We start from the raw sequence: 16,772 nt of genomic DNA on the forward strand, positions 1-16,772 counted from the left end.
CAAGGCTGCCCAACTCAGGAATGTGTAATTAAACATCTTGACAAGTGTGATATTTGATTCCATCTGATCCACTGAAGCAAGGGGCCACTTGGGTGGTAAATGATATCCGCCTCCCCAGTATCAGGCTACAATTTCTGCAGGAGAAATCTGCATCTTGCATGCTAATAAAGCAGATTAAAAAACAACAACAGAAGAATGTGAAAAGTACTTGAGCATGTGTTAGATGTATAGCCCAAGCTGTACATTGTATATGAATCTGTTACTTGTCTCTCACAAATCAAATCAATTTGCAATTTGCATGAGGAATCTTCAGAACCTAGTAAAAAGGTGCCTGCTATTACAGGAGAGCCTGTGTGTAGTGATTAAGAGTGGGGGACTCTAATCTGGGGGACCAGATTTCATTCCCCACTCCTCCACACACAGGCAACTGGGTGATCTTGGGCTAGTTGCAGTTCTCTTAGAGCTGTTTTCACAGAGCAGTCCTGTTAGAGCTCTCTCAGCCCTACCTACCTCACAGAATGTCTATTGTGAGGAGAGGAAGGGAAAGTTGTTTGTAAGCCACTTTAAGAGTCCTTCAGGTAGTGAAAAGTGGGGTATAAAAAAAACAGTCGCCTTCTTCCTGTACATTTCTATTACAGATCTGAAATGCTGAACAGAGACAGTGGGACGATGCTGTGCAGTCTGGGTACAACTTGCTTAGACAACCTATCTGTTAACTGGGACATCCAAGCTATTTGGTAGTAGTGTTACCTAATTCAGTAACTACCTGTATCCCAGTTTAATTATTTATTGCTTTAACTTATATCCTGCCACTCTCTGTGGATTCATGTTGGGTTACACAAAAACAGATTAAAACCCCAGTAAAATCAGTCATGTACCCCAAAAACCCATAAAATGGCGGCATAAGCCTAAGTCCTCCCCAATCTACAGTCAACCATCACAGGTATAGGTTCAAAGTATAGCATTGGCCAGAGGAAGGACCCCAGTTGTCCCTGAAACCCAGTCTCAACCAAAGACCTGATGGAAGAGCTCCATTTTGCAGTCTCTGTCAGGGCCCTCGGGGAGCATATTCCACTACGTTGGGGCCAGGACAGAAAAGGCCCTGGCCAAGGTCGAGACCACGCATGTTTCTTTGGGGCCAGTTCACATGTTCATAATCACCCCTTGATTACCCAACACTTGGCTAGCAGTTAGATGTACGAATGACACCACTGAAAAAACTGAGCTAGAAGGGATAAGAAAATTCAATCTGTGATATCAGATCTTTTGCACACTACCACTTGCAAGCATCAAATGATTCTATTCATGTATGTGTCATCTTAAAAGAATACTGTGACCAATTTCTTATTTGTTTCAGAACCCTTTTAATCTGGGACCATGTCTGTTTTCCCCCTTTGTAGATTCCAGTCATGGAAGGTTGTCCATAGGTCCATGTCAGAACATGTATATATCAGTATCCTCTACATGTGAAGAACTAGACACAGCTTCTGGGGGATCTTCTATGTACATACTGTTTGAGGAATAGCTTAATAATAAGTCACCCAGAGATAAAAAGGAAGAATAGAACAGATATATCAGCATAAAGTAACTTTACTGACCTACCTGATACAGAATAGCAAAAGGAAGTAAAATGACATCAGTGCGAATTAACTATTTAATGGCAACAATACAGCAGAAATTATCTTGTACAAATCCAATGAAAACATTCACTTTTACATATTCCTAATATTCATAATTATTAACTTTAGTTTTGACCCAAATTATGTTCTTCCCACATGGCTAATCTAAAGTAGTCGATCCAGACAGAAGAGATAGATTTAGGGGTTGTCCATAAAAAGCCCAGAAGATGTGAAGGAATAAGCAGGAAAGGGTTTTCAGGATAGGATAGGACTAAGCCCATAACCAGGTTGGAATGCTATGAGGGAAGATCAACTGGCAGTAGAACTGACTCTCAAAGACTAAAAAGGTGAATCTAAAATAAAAGTAGATAGAAAGACATGTATGATGAATTCAGGAAAGGGAGAATATTGGCAAGGGGGGGAATCCAATTCTGCCTGCATTGATGACCAAATTCAGTGATTTAGGTCAGCAGTAATGGAAGAAGATTCAGGATAAAAGTAAAAATAAACCCCAACAAGATGAAACATTAAAAGCCACAACATAGCATGATGGCGAACAGTAAAATAATAAATACCACATCTTCCTCCTCCCCCCCACCCAGCAGCACCTCAAGATCAAAGTCTCAGGGTGCCTATTGTCCCAGAGATAAGTTGTTCTCAAATATGTTGTCAAATATGAAGAGGCCCCAAGATCTTCCATGCCCTGGACTCAACCAAAGATGCAGCAGAAGAGCTTCATCTTACAGGCACTGTGGAACCGTGAAAGCTCCTGCAGGCCCCTCAGCTCTTCTGGAATCTCGTTCCACCAGGTCAAGGCCAGTCAAACTTCCATTGGGCTGGAGTCTACCAACAGATTAGTACCCACAAAGCACAGAATGAGCTGTATTGAACAACATTCCCATAAAAAACGAAAATGCTGGTGTATTTGAGCACATAAATAAGACCATGTTTAATTGTGCAGAATACACATCATGCTTGCCTTTATACCCCCAGTCACTAACACTAGTGTGAATTCCTAAAAATAAAATGGAACATATCCAATGGGGTGAAATTAATGCAAAAGAAATTCCGTCTAAACATTTGGAAGACATTCCTGACAAAGCAGTTTCTCACTACAACAGGCTTCATCCGGAGGTTGTGGGTTCTTCATCTTTGGAAATTTTTAAACAGAGGCTGGATAGCCATCTGACAGAGAGGCTGATTCTGTGAAGGTTCAAGGAGGGGCAGGTTACAATGGATGAGTGATAGGGTTGTGTGTGTCTTGCATAGTGCAGGGGGTTGGACTAGATGACCCAGGAGGTCCCTTCCAACGTACTTATTCTATGATTCTGTGGTGAGCATACTTGTAACATTTTAAATTATCACCATTATGATTAATGGCTGCTAAGTATAGCAAGTCTAAGTTATATGATTCCCAAGAGCAGTACTCAGGTCATGACCCATTGGGTAGCTGTCCAGGGCAGGCTCCAGTGAAATTACTAGAAGCTGCATAAGAGAACTACAGTACCCATCTTTTCAATCATACTAGCCCAGAAGTATATTATGTTTTGCTCCAGGTCAGTCTTCATATGCTTTTATGTACAACAAAAGCTTCTAGAGTCTCAAACTCATAGCTTGTTGGCTACTTGGATACTATGTATGCCTCCTGAAGTTCTGCTCCTGGAGGAACAGGAACCCTCACTGGCAACAAGAGGGTAAAGAGAACTACCATTTCATTTGTATAAGTTCCATTAAAGGTAAAGGTAAAGATATCCCCTGTGCAAGGACTGGGTCATGTCTGACCCTTGGAGTGATGCCCTCCAGCGTTCCATTATAAGTTCCACTATGTCAGCAGAATTTGGAACCCATCCCAATATTCCCACAGTTTGCTACAATTTAATAAGAGGGTTCTAACTGGGTGATAGACTAGGGATAGTCTAATGTCAGTCAGTACATTCATTAGACATACACGTATACTCACTGTTACAAGCAACTTGTATTACCAGATATATTGAATGAGACCCATTCTTACATGTTCCACCATCCCTGTAAGAATGTCAGGTTTGACTGGCAAAACCCAGCTAATCCTTGTTATTCGAGAAAGCACACACATCAGGATACTTGATCTATCATTCCCAATTATCAAAGTTCCTCAAAGTATATTCGAAACTACAAGCTCATCAGTATTCATTGCTCAGAAGAATATTCTAAATTAATCATGCACAATCACAGGATCAAAGAAAGATTTATTGGGGCTACTGGTTAAGGCCAAGAGAAAATAAAAGAAGATATACTTAGCTATGTACTAGGTACCAATTTCTAAATAAATCTATTTTTGTTATGTTTTTATCCATTTATGAAAGCATCCAAACACCCTGCGGCATTTCACACTCCCTGTACATAACATAAGATTGGTTTTTAAATCTGTTTTGAAACTTAGTTCTAACAGTGTCAAAAAAGCGATTCGAGTATATTACCAAATATGAAATTATCCTTCCATTTGTAAATATCAAGTCCCTCTCACTACTAGGGAACTCACAGACAAAGTGGAGGATTCTGCATACAGAGGGTTCCACAGATAAGAAAAACAATTATGCTAACCTTAGTTAATTTTATGAAACTGTGACCTAATGTGGTCTGGACTGAGCCAGAAGATTGTGCTGAATGGACACGCTGATGTGAATTCCGGTGTTCAGTGTTTCAATAAACCAAAAAAGCATTCCATGTTGCCATATTTTGCATTCTATTTCCACTTTGAAAATGGCTAGGAAGTGGTCAAAGTGTTTCTTACTAGAAACAGGATTGTACCTGTGTAACAATTTCATTTCACTTTCTTTCCAATTTGCAGTGCCCAAAATCAATGTAAAGAGATTTTAAAAGCCAAGGTAAAATATTATAGTTAAGCATGAATTAGTATTAATGTGCTCCATGGAATTTAAATGAATGGATTATATAATTACAGCTCCAGTAAGTGATCACCCAGAGGAGTTCTGAATCTCCTTTTTAATGTTTAAAGGTTTGACATGGTTGAAACCATGGGACCTCCTGATGACACAAAAATTTTGATCCTACATCTCAATATACAAACTATTTCCGGTCCATTGAGCTGTTTTTAAACAGCAGAATCTGAAATGAAAGACCTAACAAAGCCCATGCCTGCTTGTCATTGGAACAAAGCCAGTGCTACAATAGAATTAAGAAAGTTAATATATCACATTCTTGCCATGGGTAAAATAAATAATTCCTCTGAGATTCTTCTTGGTAGGGAAGCCAGAAGGATCTGTTCATCAGCACATTTCCAAGAAAATTTTATTGCCTCTCACTCTGATAAAGGCAAATTAAATATTTCTCATAAAGTGGCAGAGCTTTTGTGACCCCATTTATTTTGCATGTGTTAAAATATTCCAGTACATATGCTGAAATAAAAAGAGGTAGAACATAAGCCAAATTAGATTTAAATATTTGAACAGTGAATGAACCAAATTTCTCCATGAAGAACTTGAAATCCTTAACTTTAATTATAAAATCCTTACTACCATCAGGCCTGGTTTAAGGATTTATGGGACTTGAAGTACCATAGCCAGTTTAAAGAATTGTGGGGTCTTAAGCAGTAAGTGCAGGGGGGCCTTCCCCTCCCAGGGACCATTGGAAATAACTGACAGCTTCACTTTGCTGAAAATATTTCTCAAACTTTGATGGGATGAGCAAGCACAATACCCCGATATCTAAGGGGACATTCATATTTATGTGGCTTGTGGTCCACATGCATGCTCAATGAGCAATGTGCATACTCAGTTACTAACAGAGCATGTGTATTGCTCTTTTTTCTTCTTGTGGTCCACAAGCCACATAAGTATGAAGACCCTCTAACAATCATAATGTGAAGGTCCCCTAATTGTACAGTACTGTGGGGCCCCAGGAACTGCAGGGCCCATAGCACATGCTACATATGCTACTAGGAAAAAATGCTTCTGACTACCTCTCAGAACAGAAAATAGAACAAAATATTGTGCTTAATCAAGGCAGTTGCTACTAGAAAAACATAAGCCAGCAGCTATTAATATGAACAAGTAGAAGGATACACCAGTAAAAAACGATCAAGCCAAAAATGCATTGGGTAGTTCATGAAAGTGCAGACTGTATTTTTATTTATTCACTAGTACTCTGAACATGAAGAAAACAGTGATATAACACCCATGCCAAGCTGCAATTATGTTTTTAATTAGGTTATCTGTCCTCAGCATGAATTAGTTACAAACCCTAGCAAATACCAGCAAATTGTTGTTAGTCAACCCACCATTTCCACTTAATTGAACATCAAACTGCTGAGAAAGAATAGGATCAATTTAGCACGTATCACATGACAGAAGAATCGGTTGGTAGTATCTCTTGGCTGCTTCCAGTAAAGATGACTGGAGATGACCATGACTGAGGAAAGCAGCAGCTTACATTTCCTCCATTTTGCCTTTCCTTAGTTTTCACATTCTTTCTTCAGAACTTTCTTTGGCTCTTCGAACTTCTCTGCCCCCAAGTCTTTCCCCTACCATCATTTTAGCCAGTTCCAGAAAACAGAAACGTTTATTCTTTCCCCCTTTTTAATGGCAATGCTTCCAATCATATTTAAGAAATTTCCTCTCAGGAGGTAGGAAAGGTTTATGTGGAGGTCATCACCATGAGCACTAACATCTGGACAATAGGAAGCTTACACAAATACAAATACAGTGCCGGCATGCTGAATTAAATTATTGTAGTAAATACCATTAAGCACTGTAGCATTCATCAAATACTTAAACATATGGACAGTTTTCAGTAGGAAAATATGTTCACAATAAAATAAATCCCTCTGCCTTTCAGGGCTGCAAATTCCATTTTAAAGGAGCAATAAAGGCTCAGGGAGTCTCAGAGGAAACAATGCATTACGAGTCCTCACTAAAGGTTGCCTCGCTCATCTGACCTTGCTGTTCTTTGCACAGTAATGTGAGCTCTCCAGTCACCAGTGGGCCAAGATGCCTTTTCTGCAAATGAATTTTTCGGAGAGAAGCTTTCTTCTAACACATTTAAGTCAGAATAGTATTGGCAGCCTGCCCAGCTGGTAACCCACCAAGAAAATGCATGTCTGCCCCCAGCTAGACAAGCTACCAAGTGTTCAATAAACTTCCCATTTTTTGATGCCTGCAAAAGCCTGGAGGTTGTCCATCACTTGGCAGACCACAGTATGTGGCTGATCATGCATGTTTGGCTTAGTGTGTCACAAGCTGTGCAGACCTTGTCTATAGCAGTGCTTTTCGAGCTTTGGACCACAGGGATGGGAAAACCCAAAAAGAATGTCCTTTGGTGCTTATTTCCTGGCTATACCTCACAGTTTGGAAGTTCCTCAACTTGTAAACCTGTGACAACTGGTATGAAAACTGGACATTTATACATGCCTTGTACTCCAAAAGATGGCAAGCTAAACTATGCCTCAAACCAAAGGATGGCAAGCTACACTGTGCCTCAAACAGAGGTTTTTGTTTTTCCTTTCAGCTGATTAGCCCTGGATGAGCAGAAGGGGAATTTATAATGATAGCCAGGAACTTGAGCCTAAAAATGGGGGTTAGCCACATGTACAATGAAAGGGAAGAGCTACAATTTCCCACATTTCCATTGAGAGCAGAAGGGCTGTTGTGGCAGCCAGGAAAATATAATTTATTCCAGAAAAAATGCAAGCTGTATCTAGTAGTAATATATGAGGATTTTACAATGATTCAACTAACAGTTAACTAGTCAACTCTGATCAACACTGTCTGGTCATGGGTCTATAAAGTCTTAGACAAAGGTATTTCCAAACTCACCTACTGGAGATGATGGCTATTGAAAATTGAATCTCATACATGTGATATGTATCACAGAACTTGTCCAAAAAATTTTAAATAGCTGAGAATATAGTTCAGATGGAGCATTATACTACAATAAAGGAGTTCCCAACTTTGTTGAGTTTGTGGACAAACATGTAATTTTGACATAGTATATTGGGTGCTACCATAAAAAGACTGACATATGGGTGGAACCAATCACACATTAGAAACCATGGGTGTTGTTCCTGGACAAAATAATTACACGTAGTAGCAATGCATCCATCTCCAAATTATTTTTTCCTTCTCCTTACATGGTCCAGACACACTACCACACCATCTTCCATGTTTATTCTCTGTATTCATGATAATCAGGTAGTTACCCCAAATTCTATCACCCAGCATACACACACCAAAAAGATATACATACAAACAAAAAAACAAAACAAGAAAGCAGTAATTCTTTACATTTTACTCAGATATTTTCAGAGTTGGGTGTGGAGGAGAGAAGGAGAATTCCAAGATAACCCAGGAGAAGTCTGGGGAACAGAGCAGGCAGGGCTATCCACCACCTACCACCACCACACTAGAAACAGGCAAGAACTGGATTATAAAATGCTGTTTTTCTTTCCATAAGATAAAAATGCTCAAGCAACAATCCCAAGAGCCCACACGGCAAAAATGAACACACATATAGCCGCCTTGTATTGAGTCATATCCTTGGTCCATGAAGTCAGTACTGTCTACTCAGACTAGGAGTGGCTCTTCAAGGTTTTAGGCGGAAGTATTTCATATCACTTATGGCCAGATCTTTTAACTGAAGATACCAAGTGTTGGGAGAATTTAAACAGGAATACCAGTCCCCCAGAATTACTGGTCATCTCCAGACTAAAGAGATCAGTTCCCCTGGAGAAAATGGCTGCTTTGGAGGGTGGACTCCATAGCATTATACTAAACAAACAAGGAAAGTACACAGTGTGAAAATATCGAATACAAAAGCAGAATGCAATGCTGTGTAGGCAGATACAAAACAGGAACTCTGAGGAGTCAATTGTCTTATATTAACTGTGTATAGTACAGTTTGGGGAATGTTACACATCTCTACTCAATGTATATTTTGTGGCATAGCATTATAGTCTACTGAAGTTCCTCCCTGCCCCAAATCCCACCTGTTCCCAGTTCCACTTCTAAAGTCCCCAGGTATTTCTCAACCCAGAGCTGGCATTTTGTCTGTCTGTTGAATGAAATATTTGTACACCTTTTAAATGGGTGTTAAAAATCAACTTTTGGGATTGGGAATGGGAAAGTGACTGTAAAACGCTGTGTGCCTCCTTCGGGTAGGGAAAAGCAGCATATAAAAACTAACTCTTCTTCTTCTTTTTAAAAATATAAATAAAACCAGAGTTAAATGAACATAAGAAGAAGGGTCAGCTAAACCAGTAAAGTCTTCATCCACTGTTGGAAGACAATGATTGAAGGAGATGGAAGAATCTATATGGGGAGCAAATTCCATCACTTTGCACTGGTGTTCTTTTAAAAGCAGCAGTGTAATATGATTTCTCAGTGGTCCTAAGTGGAGTTAAAAGGTCAAGTTTATGACTGAAAGACTTATGCAACCTAATCCAGTGAGTTTTATATTTACAACAGACAAACGTGAGATTAGGGATGCTCATTCATCGGCACTCATTCATCTGTAGTAGTGAGAGTTAACATGTCTGGCAGGGATATATTTCCCCCCTCCCTTCAGGGTACATGACTCTTCCCTCCACGAGCACTGTAGTTTGGATCAGTATATTTAAATTATTTGTTTGCGGAGCTACCTATGTGTAAGCCCCCAAACAGGCACCCCTGGACACATTTAAACAGCTGGAGAAATACTATGAAAGACAAGACTACCAGGTTGGATCAGAGTCCACCACTGTATTTTAGCTAAATGAAGAGAAAGAAGGAAACGGCATCAGGGTAGCCTTTGCTATTAATGTCCAAGTCACCAGCATTTCACAATGCAACACTGCGGTCAGCATGACCCTTCATCTTTTTGATGAAGAATGACTTGAAAGCTCTGGCACAAAATCAGTCCACTGCTCCTTGATTGCAGATACAGCCTAAACCTGCTTCAAGCTCCAAACACACTTCATTTGTGTAACCATGCTGCTCCATGGACTCTCCCCCTTTGAATCCAGAACCACTTAATTCAGCAGGATGTCACGTTCATCTGTTAGCAAGACCCTGAGATCAAGTAACGAGTACAGCTACCAAACACAAAACCAACTGTATAGTGACCCATCAGTATAGAAGAAGTTTGGGACATTTGCCACAACAATGATCTGCTCACCAGAAATACTTCCATCAATTACAATAGGTTTATATGCCAAACTAATTTGCGGTGAAGATCACGCTCACTCTGTTTGAGGTAAACTTTCTCAAGAATTTTTTTCCTAATCTGCATGTGTGATATGCATTGCCAAGTGTTATATTCTATATATATATACTGAAAATGGAGGGAGAGTTAAACCCTGGCTGTACTATTACCTTATAAGGGCTTTCTTGATTATGTCTACTCCTTGACATCCCATCAGCGCTTCCTTGCATTACAGGATTTAAAGAAAGAGGCAAGAGAAGAATAGCATATATTGAAAAACAAGCACAAAAGCCAGCCAAGATGAGAATTGTACAATGCTTGTCTCCCAACTCTATGTCTAAACTCCTGTAACAAACACAAGACCTTTCCCACTACATCCTTCCTTGCCAACCTGTGAGAAATCCACATGGCTATTGCCCTACCTCACTTCCAAATAAGAAAAATCTAGCATTTTAGAAGTAAAAGCAATTCTGCATCATAACACTGCTGAAATATGAAGGCAGCCAACGACATATGGATACACGTGGCTGTTTCCATTGTAACATACATAAGACGTTGGGAATGCCATTCATTCAGAAAATGCAGAGAAATGAGTGACAAAGATGTCCTGCCAGTACATACAATAAACCATACATTACCTGGTCTCTCTTCCCTCATTCAATTCGCAGAGGCTTCAAAAACACAAGACACTAAGGATAGGAAACGCCATTCTCGAATAGGTGTGCCTAAGTTCTTTCTGCATGTTGCAGCTTGACAGCTCTCCCCTCCCGCGTGGGTGGCATTCTTACAAAGAGGCAGAGACATGTAACTCATAAAATGGTATCACAATGCAAAGTTAACTCACTGAGTGCCTTAAAAGGTGCAGAGCTAAAGCATACTGCAGAGAGAGAATCAGTTTTATTTCACACCGCAAAAGGTATATGTGGATTATTTACAAAGTGTGTGGGAGCCAGGAACCTTCTTCAAGGTAGTGCTTCTAATGCAAGCAGAAGCACATTTCCTGAGTTGACAACACAAAGCAGCTTGTTGTGTGGACCTTGCAGCCCCTACTTCAACTATCACAGCCACCGCTAGTGACAGCTGAGTAGAATGTGATTGCTAAGACCCAATAGGCACCTATTGAACTCTTGTGATGCCAACAATAGATAGTAACGTCACCTCTCACCTTCTTCCTTCATTGCCAGGCTATTGTTTGTCCTTTTCTTTCCCTTCAGAGTATTTGTTTTGAAATGTGTGTGAGACCAAGTTCTCTCTCTTTCCAAACCACAACTGTGCTGGAATCATTTCAAGCTCCGTTCAGATTGGTCAATAAAAGCAGGTCTACACCTTTCCTCTTGCAATAAAATCAAGTTATTCGTTTACTTTCTTTCTTTCATCTGCCCGCCTTCCTGACAATGGACTGCAAAAATATCATGAGCTCCTCTGCACAGTCTCTGGGGATGTTCTAAAATGGCAGGCACGGTGTTTCTAAAAACAGGTTATATTTATATATTAGAACAAATTTAATATGGGTCAGTAACTCTTCCCCCTTCCCATGAGTACCAGAAACAGAATAAATTATGCAAACTAGAAAATTTGCATACCAGTTGCTCATAATTAATTCTGCTTCTGCTATTTCTAGGAAGAAACTAATGCAGGCCACAAAGCTTTTCCCCAGTGACCTCTTTGAAATCCTATTCAGCCCACAAACAATTTGAGTGCATGATCATGGTGAGGTAAGACAAAATAAGCGATCCTGGTAAAGATGAATTAAAGTATTAAAAGGAATAAATGTCATAGTACAATAGAACTTCAGAGACTCCAGAACCATAGATAAAGCATGAATAAGTGTTACAATCCAAACAATCTGTAACGCTGAAGGTCTACCAAGTCCATAATTCTCCCACCTAATTATACCTTCTCCAGCAGGGCAGAATCTATCACATACTTCCAGCATATTTCATCAAAGCCTTGTGTCATAGGTCTACCCCCCAACCCCACCCCAGAGGCAGGATATTACAGCTGTTACCTGAGAATGCTGTGTTGAACTAAAGCATCATTCCAGAGAACAGAAATGTTTAACATTCTTTCAAAGTAGTGCGATTACTATATGTCAAAAGAAACACCAATGAATACCTTATTCCCTCTCCATATTAGGTAAAATGCTTTCCGTAAGGTTGAAATTAGAGCTAAAGATACTTCTGATCCCTTAGAAAAAAAATGTTATTTCCATCCACAATGATGTGTCTGGTTTGAGAGCCACAAAATATTAAAAATGCTGCCAGAAAACTAAATGAAAACAGCCTACTGCTGATCCCCACATTTGCAACACAACCAGACTTTTTGTTCTTTATATGGCCTGAGTTTCATTTCACTAAGCTAGAAGAGCTGGAACTCTCACATGCAACATTATTTCTCCTCCTCAGGTCCTACTGACTGAAGGTTAAGTCTCTCTGCCCCGTCCAAGCAAGGCAGCCAAAAAAAAGAAGAAATGAATGCTGCCGCTACCACTACCGAGTACAGAGGCCTCCTTTTCTCAATACGTGATTTATGGAATGAAGCTCTTGGCATGTCTGCCATAGGCTGTCACAACGTGTGTCAGAATCCCAAGACTGAAATACTATCCCATTGCCTTCCAAAATGCATTGTGGCTTCAAGCAAGTTCTTTTAACAAAAATTACAGGCAATTGTTTTCTTAGGAGTCTCTAGTCTTTCTTCCTGTAGCCATGTGAAAAGAAAATTAATCTGACATTTTCTTCTTACAGCAACTTGGGATGCTCCTTAGTGTTCTTTTTGTATAAATTCTGGTGATTTCAGTGTACTAAAGAACTTCTTTGCTAAGTAGCTGCTCTCCATTTCATCCTCCTTCCTCCCTATCTCTATTGCTCAGAGCACTAATAAAACATAGGTAGCACTTTCCTCTACTGGCTTCAAGACAGTGACGCCTCACTACTGAACAGAAGGTAGCAGCCAGCCAAAGAAACAATGAAACATGGGTGGAAGAAAAAGCTGAGTCAGAAAGGCTGCTTCCAAAATGTTCTGAAAATACATATAGAGAAAATTGTATAAGACACGCATTCCATCAAGGGTCCATTCTGCACACATAGGATAATGCACTTTCAATGTGCTTTGGCAGCTGGATTTTGCTGTGCAGAACAGGAAAATCTACTTATAAAGTGCATTGAGAGTACATTATCATAGGTGTCAGAGATTAGAATGGTCCAAAGTGAATCTGAGATACACCTGGAAAGTTCTCCGGAACCTTCTCTGCTGTTCATGATCTCAGGGTCACATTGCACATCCTCACATGATGAAGATAAAAGCCAGCAACCATTTTCTGACTTCTTCATTGCACATTTTCAAATATCACATAGACCGTTTATGTTTTGGGAACTTCACTGCCCCAGCTCCTGCGCAGGAGCACAAATCAGGGGTGGATGAGGCACACCAGGCCAAATGCTCCCCCATGTGGGTGCATGAAGAGGTGGGGCAACCTACCACGACTAAAACTCCAGTCTGCAGCACAGCATGAAACCTCCAGTGCATAAACAGTCATAAAGTGGAATTTCAGATGTCAGTTTGTTTCCCAAAAGTTTACTGCACTATGGGTGGCCAAACTGATACCACTGCTGATTGCTAGGATGTACCTGGGACATGCAGAGGATTCAGTCCAGCTGTGCTTTCTGAAAGAAATGGTACAATCCTAAAAAAAACTTTCCTGAGACTGAACATCATTGAATAGCCTCTTAAAACGCATGCTCATTCTCTTACCTCCCACAGGCCCTGTTGATTTTCCTTTATCTCGTCACTAACTTCACGATTCTTTATGAATGATTCTGCATATCTTATTTTTCTGTCCTCACTCCTGTGTCTTCTGCACTTCTGTCCCTTTTCTGAATTGAATTTGAAATTTTCTCTTATCTTTACAATCATGTCATTCTTTTTTAGTTGTACGTAGGAATGGATTAAGAGTATGAAGGACTATGACTAATGGGAAGAAATGGTCTATGTATGCACTACATATTGCTCCAACCCCAAAAGGGAATTCAAAATCTTGTTGGTTTCCCCTCATTTTTCTTTCGCTTTAGAAGAAGAATAGTTGTTTTGTAAACCCTGATTTTCATTATCCAAAAGGATTTCAAAGGAGTATCAAAGCAGCTTACAATTGCCTTCCCTTTCTCTCCCCACAACAGACACCTGTAAAGTAGGTGAGACTGAGAGAGCTCTGAAAGAGACTGCTCTGTGAGAACAACTTTAATAGGACTGTGACTAGTCTAAGGTCACCCCAATGGCTATATGTGGAGGAGTACGGAATCAAACCCAGCTCACCAAATTAGAAGTCACTGCTCTTAACCACTACACCAAGCTGGTTCCTGGCTGACCCTAGTAATGTGTTTCTTCTTTGCTGTAGAAGTCTTGCTGCCCCATCCTGTCAGAGTACAATAGTTTGACTGTTGGCTCACCCAGGTACCTGAGGGAAGATGAGGAGACCACTTTAACTTAAACAACTTAAATGGCACTTGAGGTGTTATGAAATTCAAAAACAACAAAATGTTTATTATTATTATTATTATTATTATTATTATTATTATTATCATTATTATTGGATTTCTAGCCCGCCACTCCCTTGAGGCTCGCGGCGGGTAATAACATGTAAACCCCCCCATAAAACCCCTAATGCAAAGAACACCTAAAAACAATCCCCAGCCCACCCAACCCACCCCACCTGAAGGCGGCAGAACTATCTGGGAAACCAGGGATCACTGCTGATGTAGATGTAGAGGGGGGGACGATCAAAAAAGGGGGGTGATGGCCTCAACCATAAGCCTCGTGGAAGAGCTCCATTTTGCAGGCCCTGCGGAAGGATGGCAAATCCCACAGGACCCACAGCTCCTCTGGGAGCTCATTCCACCAGGCGGGGGCCAGGACCGAAAAGGCCCTGGCCCTGGTTGAGGCCAGATGCACCTCCCGGGGGCCAGGAACCACCAATAAATTAGTCCCCGCCGAGCGTAGTGCCCTGCGGGGGGCATAAGGCATCAGGCAGTCCCTCAAGTATGTGGGTCCCAAACCGTGGAGGGCCTTAAAGGTTAAAACCAAAACCTTGAACCTGATCCGGCTAGCAATCGGTAGCCAATGCAGTTGCCTCAGCACAGGCTGGACATGGGCCCTCCAAGCTGTTCCTGTGAGGATCCTAGCAGCCGCATTTTGTATGTTTTATTTAACATAGAAGGGAGAGGTCAGGTGAAATCAGGAGTTGAAATTTCTGAGGTAAAACCAGTGCATACTTATGTTTCAGGTGAATGAGAAATCGATTCTTATGTTTCAAGCTAATGAGAATTTCTTAAGCCTTTCGCAGTGACTTAAATCTTTATGTTGAGAGGCTTTTGTTCCAGTGTTTTCCATGAATACTTCAGTACACTTTGAGTTCTCTCTTTTTTGGCCTCCAGAATGCTGGTATACCCCTTTCCAGAACCCCAAAAAACCCTTCTCTTGAAACACCAGTACTCATCCTGAGTTTTTAATGGAAGATCTCTAAAGGCAATTTCTAACCACACTAGACCTGGGATATTTGCACTCTTCAGAGCTAACTCCCTGTTTGACTGGGTAGGGAAATTTTCCTCTCACTAGAAGATCTATCTCCTTTCTTTGTCCCAAATGGGAGTCTCTGTCTAACAACTTATTTGTCTTTTCCAGCTTTCCCCAGTTCTCCTGTCTGTGTTGAAATGTTCTGAGACATGGCTGAATTCCGAAACTATCAGTACTCAACTCTTCTCAGCTAGGGCTGAAATTAGACTGCATTGCTCCTCAGCATCCAGGTAAGAAGTCTGTCTATTCAGCTGATGCTAACCAATCAGTTCTCTTGGAACAGCCTTTCATTAAAGAATCTCTGGCTCGCCCTGCTTAGTATTTGGATGGGAGACCACCAAGGGTCATTGTGCAGAGACAAGTAATGGCAAACCACCTCTGAATATCTCTTGCCTTTAAAACCTTATGGCATCACTATATGTTGGCTGCAACCTGGACACAAAAAGGGGGGGGTATAGCAATGCCAGCAGTATATATTAACAGATACGGGCAGAGATAAAAGAGCACAATATTTTGATTTCAGTCATTTGTGTTCAAACATTTCCACAGATTTCTCCCTGGCAGGCAATAACAAAACCCGGGCTGACTGAGCTGCAATGTAAGAAAGCACCCTGGTAGGGTTGCCAGGCAAGGGCCTGACCATGGGGAACACACCAGTTGCAGCTTCATATCACTTCTTAAAAAAAACAAAACGGGAGACACAAGTAGCCATAGGAATCAGTGGAAAGCCGTAGAGTTACTCCAGAGATAAACGTTTTATTCAAGATATATACATTTTTGTGTGCATACACCATTTATCAGATACCGTCAGAATGTGGTTATTTTTGGACTGCAAGTATATCCATATAAGGGTCCTATAAAGCAGTGGTCCCCAACCTTTTAATCACCGGGGCCATGTCAACGCTTGACAATTTTACTAAGGCCCGGGGGGTAGTCTTTTGCTGAAGGACATTGCCACCTCCTGAGCCCCTGCTCCGCTTGCTTTCCTGCTGGTGCCACTGACTTCCCACTGCCCAGCGGGGGGCGCTGCCAGCAGCAGTTGCGCCGTGCCATGCTGAGGGGGAGCCCCAGCCATGGCGGCTGCTGGAGAGCACCAAAGGTGAGCTGGCGGCAGAGTGGCAGGGCAACCCCTGAGGCAGCAGCTGGGGAGGAGGATGAGGAGGAGCTGCGGCCCGGTACCAACTGATCCATGGACTGGTACCGGTCCCCAGACCGGGGGTTGAGGACCACTGCTATAAAGTATGTCTTTTGTTTAAAGGGGCAGGTTATACAGCTAAAGGTTTCTGCAGATCTTCTGTATGGGTTATGCCTTAGATCTGAGGTCTCTCAAAGGACCTGATTTCAAAACAAAATAGGAAATTGTTTTCACTGTTCATTTTCATACTGAGGTCTAAGGCAGAACCAGCTTACCCAGCA

At 41.2% G+C, this 16,772-nt stretch overlaps 1 protein-coding gene across 2 annotated transcripts in view; it reads right to left on the reverse strand.

The window, feature by feature from the left end:
- Positions 1-16,772, reverse strand: part of FGFR2 (fibroblast growth factor receptor 2) — a 182,375-nt gene that overhangs the window by 141,449 nt on the left and 24,154 nt on the right. Inside the window, exon 1 of one of the 2 annotated variants that reach the window (XM_077349950.1) lies at positions 10,430-10,535. The exons of the other annotated variant lie outside the window; for it this stretch is intronic. The gene's annotated coding sequence lies outside the window, so the exon portion shown is untranslated. Of the gene's footprint in view, positions 1-10,429; positions 10,536-16,772 lie in introns of those variants that run through there. 2 annotated transcript variants of the gene reach the window in all.

Source organism: Paroedura picta, chromosome 8, assembly GCF_049243985.1.
Source record: "Paroedura picta isolate Pp20150507F chromosome 8, Ppicta_v3.0, whole genome shotgun sequence".
NCBI classification, from domain to species: domain Eukaryota; kingdom Metazoa; phylum Chordata; class Lepidosauria; order Squamata; family Gekkonidae; genus Paroedura; species Paroedura picta.